The 7,310-nt window shown below is 39.4% G+C and overlaps 1 protein-coding gene and 1 pseudogene across 1 annotated transcript in view; one reads left to right on the forward strand and one right to left on the reverse strand.

Annotated features, from left to right (window-relative positions):
- Positions 1 to 7,310, forward strand: part of LOC112836551 (phospholipid-transporting ATPase ABCA1-like) — a 78,102-nt gene that overhangs the window by 69,324 nt on the left and 1,468 nt on the right. The gene's annotated exons all lie outside the window — the stretch shown is intronic.
- LOC112836743 (TATA-binding protein-associated factor 2N pseudogene) overlaps positions 6,866 to 7,310 on the reverse strand; it is a 1,834-nt pseudogene continuing 1,389 nt past the window's right edge.

The raw sequence follows: 7,310 nt of genomic DNA on the forward strand, positions 1-7,310 counted from the left end.
GTGACCAGTGCGTGGGGCTACCTCTGTAGGGCTACCGTGACCAGTGCATAGCCCTCTGTCTCAGGAAGCCGACTACGTCCCAGGCGCTTACTCCTGTGTCCCCTTAGCTGCTGCTAGAGACACACTGTCTTATTGGAAAGCACTTGGCTTGAAGGACCTAAGCTTCAATCTTGGCTCTTTGGCATATTGGCTCTATAAATCTTGTGCAAAACATCATCTCACAGCATGATGTGCCACTTAAAATGGGGTGATGATACCTATTTTTAGAGTTGTTTTGAGGATTAATGTGACGTACTTGAAAGTGACTGGCGTAGACTAAATGCATAGCACGTGTTCGTTAATCTAAATGCCTGGGACGGTATTCTTTTATTTTCCATGATAAAGGGGAAGTGACATCTGTGATGTTCATGTATATCATGATTTTGTCTTCACCCAGTAATTCCTTAATTTTTGCACCGTCTTATTCACCACTTTTAAAATAAAATAAATTATTCATAATTCCCAGTTCCCATTCATCTTTTTCTTTCTGGAAATACTTCTTCTCACCTTTGTCCTAATGTTCCCATTAAATCTTCAGTACAGGATTTTCATCTTCTTGATCTACAGTAGATAGCATGGCTAATTGTGATAACAGTTTTCAAAGCAAGGAAAACATTCTCCTTTGTTTTTCACCAGTGTTTCACTAACTTCTTGTGACAATTTGCTGCTCCTCCTCGATGAACTGACTTCTTAGTTTTCCTTTTAGAGCGAAACCAACTAAAACCTATGTCAAGTATTCCATAATCACACACAATTAGTAGTAGTGATGAGGGAGAGGGAAAAGCATCATGTTATAAATGTATATGAAATAGTAAATTAATATGTCACACAAGTACTTTCCTACCTCTGGGCCCTAACCAGGGGCCCCACCAGTCATTCTGGTAACAAATTTAAATCCTTCTTTGTTTTCTTCTAAGAGATTTTGTAATCCCAGAAGTGATTTCTTTTAATAATATAGAAGGTAGTAATTTTTAGGTACATTAGGGATGATGTTTCAAGAACTGATTATACTTACTAAACAGTAATTTTTCTCCTCTAAATTATTACTTCCCTGATTATACAGATAATGTATACTCAGTATAGAAATTTGAGAAGTCTGGAAAGTCCAAAGGGAGAAATGAAAGTCATTCATAATTATGGAACAAATACTAATATTTTGACATATTATCTACTCACATACTATATTTATGTGCATAAGACCATGCTGCATTTCTTGATTTATTGTTTTTTAATAATTAACAATATAGTGTATGTATTTCCCATATTAGGCACTTTTAATGAATTTCATAATATCTTTAATAAATACGAAGAACATGAGAAGTGGAAATAAAACAGTTTTTTGCTGGAATCTCAGTAATTTTTCACTTTTTTGGCTTTTTGAATGGATGACACGGTTGGAGAACTGGGATCAGATTACCTTCATTTTATTCCCTGTGAGCTAAAGGGATGCACAGCCTCAAGGAGTGTCCAACACTCTCCTGCCATTGCTTCCCAACTGTCCCTTCAACTTCACTGACTTCCTAACAACTTACTGGCCCTTGACCCTGCTGTGCACTTCCAGGTTTTAGTGTTTTAAAACTCCATCTACACTTGTTTTTCCAGCACTCCAGAATTGTGTAGGCTTTAGTTAGAAGAACACAGTTCTATTCATATTTTAAGATTCCAATATGTACCAGGACCTTTGCTAAAGTTCGATGCCAAATATATTCACTCCATGTTGTGGAGGTACATAAAAAAAAAAAAATGAAAAAGACTCTACCTCTTGATGGAGGGAATAGCAAAGTTTCAGAGCTTGTTAAAGTAGAACTCTGCAACTATTTTTGGATACTGAATTTTTTAAAAAAGATTTTATTTATTTATTTCTTAGAGAGCGAGAGAGCAAGACTGCACAAGCGGGGGAGCCGCAGGTAGAGGGAGAAGCAGGCTTCCCGCTGAGCAAGGAGCCCAATATGAGACTCAGTCCCAGGACCCTGGGATCATGACCTGAGCCGAAGGCAGACACTTCTAACTGAGCCACCTAGGTGTCCCTGGATATTGAATTTGCCACAAGTATTGGTGTTTTGTTTTAGTGGGCAGTAATGTGGCAGGGCTCATGTTTCAAACTTGTCTTCTCTGAGATGGGCAGCCACTGAAATCTCTGCTCAGGTATTTTAGGCTTAGCTATGCTTATGTGTAGTTTAGGGATCAGACAGTATTTAGGGAGAGCTTATACAGAAATCTGGGGCTCCCATTCTTTCGCTCTTTCTTCTGTGTGTTTTTTTTTGTTCTAAATTTTTAACTGCTATGATCTTCCCAAACTCTCCTCTGTTTCTTCAAGTCAATGAGATTGCATTTTCCATCTGAATTTTAGTTACCCTGTAGAAGGACTTTGTCCTTCCCTTATCTTAAAACCACTAAAAGGGAAACTCACCTCGTGCTGTTCCTTCTTACAAGTGTTGACTGCCCCCATTCATTGTCTGGATGCTGTTGGCCACTTCAGGAAGATATTTGTTTTGTTTTGTTTTGTTTTATTTTTATTTATTTTTTAAATCTTTATATTTTTTATTTGAATTCCTGTTAGTTAAAATACAGTATAATATTAATTTCAGGTGTACAATTTAGTGATTCAACACTTATATATAACACCCAGTGCTTACCACAACAAGTGCACTCCTTAATTTCCATCACCTGTTTCACCCATCCTGCCACGCACCTCCCCTCTGGTAACCATCAGTTTGTTCTCTTTAGTTAAGAGTCTGTTTCTTGGTTTTCGTCTGTCTTTTCCCCCACGCTCATTTGTTTTGTTGCTTTTTTTTTTATTTGTTTTGTTTCTTAAATTCCACATCTGAGTGAAATCACAGGGTATTTGTCTTTCTCTGGCTGATTTCACTTAGCATAATACTCTCTAGCTCCATCTGAGATTTCATTCTTTTTTATGGCCGAGTAATATTCCATTGTGTGTGTGTGTGTGTGTGTGTGTATGCACACACACACTATATATACCACATCTTCATTATTGTAGTAAGAACATTTACCATGAGATCTAACCCTTCTTGACAAATTTTTAAGTCCACAACACCATATTGTTAGCTATAGGAACAATGTTGTACCACAGATCTCTAGAACTTACTCATTTTGAATATCTGAAACTTTGTATCTGTGGAATAATAACTCCCCATTCACTCCTCCCCTCAGCCCCTGGCAACCACCATTCTACTCTGCTTCTATGAGTTTGACTATTTTAGATTCATCGTGGAATCAGAGAGTATTTGTCCTTTATGACTGATTTATTTCACTTAGCGTAAGGTCCTCAAACTTCATCCATGTTGTCGCATGTGGCAAGATTTCCTTCATTTTTAAGGCTGATTAATATTCCATTGTATATATATACCACATTTTCTTTAACCATTCATCCATCCATTGACATTTCGATTGTTCCATCATCTTGGCTATTGTGAATAATGCTGCAATGAACATGGGGGATCAAATATCTCTTTGAGATCCTGGTTTCAGGAAATTGTAAAAATTTTTTTGCCTGGAGTTTATGGTTGATCCAAGTGTTGTCATTATTAGAACATTCTAGTTCATATTTTATGTATTATTTACACATCTATGTTATAAATGAAATAAAACAAAGTTATATTTTTTTATACTGTCTTTATCTGGTTTCGAGATAAAAATAAAAGGATGGGGTAGGTTTTGCTCTGGTTTTTGCTAAATAACTTGAATAAAATGATGACTATCTGTAGCTTGAAAGTTTGGTAAACTCTGTGTAAAACCGTCCCCAGGAACTACTAAATTTCATTTAGAGGTTAATGAAAATAAAGATGTATTTTTTTCCCATCTAAGTTACCAGTCTCCTTGAATTTTATTCATAGGTATCCTATGGGGTTAGGAACCACTGCTAGAGAGTATACATAGGAGAGGAATTTCTGTGTCATAGTGTATACACATATTCATCTTTTCTTTTTTTGTAATGTTTAGTTTTTATTTTAATAGTTTTTAAAAGTTTAATGGTTTCTTTTATTTTGGGATATACATTAATCTTTACTAACTTTCCAAATTTGTACCCTAATAGAAGTGTATGAGAGCTCCTTTTGCACAATGTTCTTGTCAATACTTAGTATTGGCCAATTTTTGAGTTATTAACAATTCAGCCTGATTCATTTGGAGAAGGATTCTTTAAGCCTCACATAAAGCAGGTATTATTTGAAGGGTTTTGGAAATTATATGGGGTAGAAATATGAAACATTGCCTGAAGATTTCTCTGTTTGGTTTTGTTGCGAGATTAGGTTCATGCAGATCTGTAGAAGGAAGCAAATACGTGGAGCCAAATGTTGGCCCAATAGAGTAGTGGGGGCATTAACTACATGTATAAACTCTACATGTTTGTAAGTTGTTGGTGCATCCCTGTGCAGGTACTTTCAAGAGTACTTTGTAAACATTGCTGAAGGAATCATATTTTCTATTATATTCTGAGGCCACTAGATGGTGGCACAGACTAGCTTTTTCTTTATTCTTTGTGTACAAACCTGTAAGTGGATTTATGGGATCACCTCCACTGGTCTCGCTTGTTTGCTCTTCAAAACGTTAATTCATACTCCCAGTTGCAATGAATTAGATTTTGTGTTTCTCCATATTATTTTCATAATTTTGTATTTAACTATGTTTTAGGTGGGCAATGCCACATTTATAAATATTTCATTTCTCTGATTTGATTATCCTTTCATATTTTTTAATAATTTTTTATTGTTATGTTAATCACCATACATTACATCATTAGTTTTTGATGTAGTGTTCCATGATTCATTGTTTGTGCATAACACCCAGTGCTCCACGCAGAACATGCCCTCTTTAATACCCATCACCAGGCTAACCCATCGCCCCACCCCCCTCCCCTCTAGAACCCTCAGTTTGTTATTCAGAGTCCATCGTCTCTAATGGTTCGTCTCCCCCTCCGACTTACTCCCCTTCATTCTTCCCCTCCTGCTATCTTCTTCTTCTTTTTTTTTTCTTAACATATGTTGCATTATTTGTTTCAGAAGTACAGATCCGTGATTCATCAGTCTTGTACAATTCCCAGTGCTCACCATAGCACATACCCTCCCCAATATCTATCACCCAGCCACCCCATCCCTCCCACCCCCCACCACTCCAGCAACCCTCAGTTTGTTTCCTGAGATTAAGAATTCCTCATATCAGTGAGGTCATATGATATATGTCTTTCTCTGATTGACTTATTTCACTCAGCATAACACCCTCCAGTTCCATCCACGTCATTGCAAATGGCAAGATCTCATTCATTTTGATGGCTGCATAATATTCCATTATGTATATATACCACATCTTCTTTATCCATTCATCTGTTGATGGACATCTTGGCTCTTTCCACAGTTTGGCTATTGTGGACATTGCTGCTATAAACATTGGGGTGCACGTACCCCTTCGGATCCCTACATTTGTATCCTTGGGATAAATACCCAGTAGTGCAATTGCTGAATCATATGGTAGCTCTATTTTCAACTGTTTGAGGAACCTCCATACTGTTTTCCAGAGTGGCTGCACCAGCTTGCATTCCGACCAACAGTGTAGGAGGGTTCCCCTTTCTCCTCATCCCCACCAACATCTGTCGTTTCCTGACTTGTTAATTTTAGCCATTCTGACGGGTGTGAGGTGGTATCTCATTGAGGTTTTGATTTGGATTTCCCTGATGCCGAGCGATGTTGAGCACTTTTTCATGTGTCTGTTGGCCATTTGGATGTCTTCTTTGGAAAAATGTCTGTTCATGTCTTCTGCCCATTTCTTGATTGGATTATTTGTTCTTTGGATGTTGAGTTTGATAAGTTCTTTATAGATTCTGGATACTAGCCCTTTATCTGATATGTCATTTGCAAATATCTTCTCCCATTCTGTCGGTTGTCTTTTGGTTTTGTGGACTGTTTCTTTTGCTGTGCAAAAGCTATTTATCTTTTTTTTTTTTTAAGATTTTATTTATTTATTTGAGAGAGAGAGAGAATGAGAGATAGAGAGCATGAGAGGGAAGAGGGTCAGAGGGAGAAGCAGACTCCCCGCCGAGCAGGGAGTCCGATGTGGGACTCGATCCCGGGACTCCAGGATCATGACCCGAGCCGAAGGCAGTCGCCCAACCAACTGAGCCACCCAGGCGCCCAAAGCTATTTATCTTTAAGAAATCCCAATAGTTCATTTTTTCCCTGGCTTCCCTTGCCTTTGGCGATGTTTCTAGGAAGAAGTTGCTGTGGCTAAGGTCGAACAGGTTGCTGCCTGTGTTCTCCTTTAGGATTTTGATGGACTCCTGTCTCACGTTTAGGTCTTTCAACCATTTGGAGTCTATTTTTGTGTGGTGTAAGGAAATGGTCCAGTTTCATTCTTCTGCATGTGGCTGTCCAGTTTTCCCAACACCATTTGTTGAAGAGACTATGACCTGAGCTGAAACCAAGAGTTAGGTGCTCAACCAACTGAGCCACCCAGGCACTCTGACACTTATTTTTAAAGATGTTTGCTTAACATCGCAAAGTCTAAACGTAACTAACATACTTTAGTCTTCCTGAACAACCACAAGGATCTTAGAACATTTACTTCTTTTTTTTTTTTCCCACAAAACAAGCAGCCTTTATTGCAGTAATACAAAACACTTTCCATTTTGGCAATATTTTACAACGCACTTAGCTTCAAGGGTTGGAAAGGAGGTTGGAAACTAAACGGGAAAATTTCAATGGACATTTCTAAAAGAAAAATTGTCCCAGCCCTCCCACCCAAATAAAAATCCAAATGTCACTTAATTTCATTACCCAAGAGGCCACGAGGAAAGCAGCAGGCAAAACTCTGGCAATTTCACTATGGATCATGTCAGAGACAAAGGAACATTCAGAACAGTCATCAGTATGGTCGGTTGCGCTGATTATTTCTGTAGTGGTTTCTTCCTCCCATTCTGCCTCCGTAGCCGCCTCGGTCTCCTCCATAGCCGCCCCCACTCCTGTCACCTCCATAGCCGCCACCTCGGTCTCCACCGTAGCCCCCGCCGCCACCACGGTCTCCTCCATAGCCCCCCCCCCAAATGCGGTCTCCTCCATAGCCGCCTCGGTCCCCACCGTAACCACCGCCTCGGTCTCCTCCATAACCGCCTCCTCCATCCCCACTGTAACCACCTGCTCGGTCCCCACCATAGCCTCCGCCTCGGTCTCCACCGTAGCCTCCTCCTCGGTCTCCACTGTAGCCTCCACCTCGGTCTCCTCCATAACCGCCTCCTCGGTCCCCACCGTAACCGCCTGCTC

The sequence above is a fragment of the Callorhinus ursinus genome, unplaced genomic scaffold (genome assembly GCF_003265705.2).
Source record: "Callorhinus ursinus isolate GAN/ISIS: 27379988/994484 unplaced genomic scaffold, GSC_fseal_2.0 scaffold24, whole genome shotgun sequence".
NCBI lineage: Eukaryota > Metazoa > Chordata > Mammalia > Carnivora > Otariidae > Callorhinus > Callorhinus ursinus.